This window comes from Phodopus roborovskii, unplaced genomic scaffold (assembly GCF_943737965.1).
Source record: "Phodopus roborovskii unplaced genomic scaffold, PHOROB, whole genome shotgun sequence".
Taxonomy (NCBI): Eukaryota; Metazoa; Chordata; class Mammalia; order Rodentia; family Cricetidae; genus Phodopus; species Phodopus roborovskii.
Genome location: NW_026125238.1, coordinates 108,815 through 111,275, shown reverse-complemented (window position 1 = coordinate 111,275; position 2,461 = coordinate 108,815).

Sequence of the window (2,461 nt, the reverse complement as noted above, 5' to 3'; positions counted from 1 at the left end):
TGGAGGCGCCATGAACACAACTATGCATGCTTCCCAAGGTCAAACCAAAACCAAGTCTCTTTTGAAAAACAACTGCTGTAGTCATTGTTTAACATAGAGGCATTTAGAATGTTCATGCAGAAAAGTCTAGATTTCCCGTTTCAGGAAGTTCCGGGGAGGAAGTCAGTTCCCAGAAGCTCAGCCACTCCTCAGACCACAGAAAACAAAGGCAGCAAAGGCCTCCACTCTCCAGAAGGCTACAGCATTTCAGAACAGGAAACAGGATCCTGAAGAGACAGGATCTTGAGCCTGGGTGCAGAGCGAGTGAAAGGACTTGCTTTATTCACATGCTCCAAGAGGAGTTACGGATTATTTTGTTGTTGTTTATTTTCTTGTTTCTAAAGATTTTTGAAGCACTTTGATCAGGTTTCAATCATGAACCTTTTGAAACACAAACAGCAATGTTAATGTAAGCTGTTTGTCAACCCAGACCAATTTAGCATTGTCTTAAGTCTTTGGAAACTAAAACCCTTCCTTCATTGATGGTAATTGTAGCTTAGTAATAGCTATGATACAACATTACTTCTTGAAAAATTATTCCTGATACTGTGAATCTAGAACTGGCAAAACACTTTTTTTTTACACACTGTTCTTGCTGTCTTTCTCTCTCTCTCTTCTTTCTTTCTTTCTTTTTAAAGATGGAGTTTCTCTGTGTATCCCTAGCTCTCCTGAAACTTACTTTGTAGACCATGTAAGGATTCAGGCATTACACTGGCCTGCCTGTCACCTAGCAGAATACTCACGCAGTACTCTGGTCAGCCCAGGGTTCCATGAGTACATCTGCTGGCAGGTATAAAGGACCCCTTTAAAAGTCAGACCCCTGCCCACTTATGATCTCTTTTTGCTCTTGCTCTTCTCTCTCTCTCTCTCTCTCTCTCTCTCTCTCTCTCTCTCTCTCTCTCTCTCTCTCTCTCTCTTCTATACCTGGTACCTATGTCTCTTCCCCTTCCCCCTCACTCCCTTTCTAAATAAACTACTCATTCAAGCTCTATCTGCCTAGCATGTTATTCCCTCTGCCTCAGTCACCCCTTATGGAACCTGCTATGCTCTCCCACGTGGTCCCTTACCTTGGGACCACCCACCCACTTGGGACTGATCTCTCTCTCTCACACACACACACATACACACACAGAGAGAGAGAGGCTTTATTCCTATAACTGTAACAAAAGAACAACAGATCAGGCTGGCCTTGAACTCAAAAGAGATGTATCTGCCTCTGCCTCTAAAGTGCTGGAATTACAGGTATGTACCACTACACTTGGCTTTATATACTATTTTTAAAGTAATGAATGTAAAGTTAAGTTCTCCCAAAGAGGACCAACGTAATAAGTGGAAGGTTGGCATCCTTGGCCCCTGTTCTCATTTCCACTCCTTCCGTCATTATTGGCTTCAGTGTCTTTCTGTGCTCATCAGTTTTGTAAAAGGCTTACACCTCTGGACCACAACCTCTGACAGTACCACTGACTCACTGCCTCCCTGTACTGAACTCATTCACACTTCCCCTCCAATTCATACCGAGTTTTATTTGGCTGTACTATTTTTAGGTCTTCAATTGGTTAGCTGTTGCTCATTTCAACAGCATTACCTAGTAGTACATCTAGACATCTCAACATAAAAGAAAAGGAAATTAGGATCCTCACAAATGTCCCATATACTTTTCATCCTCCTGAACTCCACTACTGCTCTGGTTACTCTCCCACCCTCTCCACATCAGCAGGTTTAAACACTGAGATATTCAGATGGGGGGTGGTGGAATTATATTTGTCTTCTGACACAGCCAACTATCTAGCTTCATTTTCAATATCATGGTTATGTAAATATTGCTTCCTGTACAGCCAAACAGCAATGTTCAACTTCTAGAGAGAGAAACACAATTTTACATCAGTGAACTTGGTTCAGTCAATGGGTCTCCTTTGTTACACTCCACTAAATGCTCAAAATTATACCACACTTTGGTTTTCTTTATTCTCATTTGAGGAAACAGAAAACATGAAGCAACTATTTGATATCCCTGCTAGACTCATTATACTCAGAGTATCTCAGTATTATTTGGTATTCACTGCACTAGTCATATGGTCTTAGTACTATTTGATATTTACCTGTACTGGTTATTATTATATCAGTACTACTTGGAATCCACCCGTACTAGTTATGCTCACATTATCTTAGTACTATTTGGGATCCACCTGTCCTCCCTATACTCCATTATCTCAGTACTATTTGGTGTTCCTCTTTTTTCCAGTAGAGACATATATATTACTCCACAGGTACAAGGAATGGTGTGAATAAGCTAAACAATGATGACAATAAAAAGAACCTCTTAGGTCTGCAAGTTCCAAGGCATGTGCCTGAGGGACAGGAAGACAGCATCAGGTGAAAATCCAGCTCTTAGCTGGACTGGTCTTTTTATCATCTCAACTAC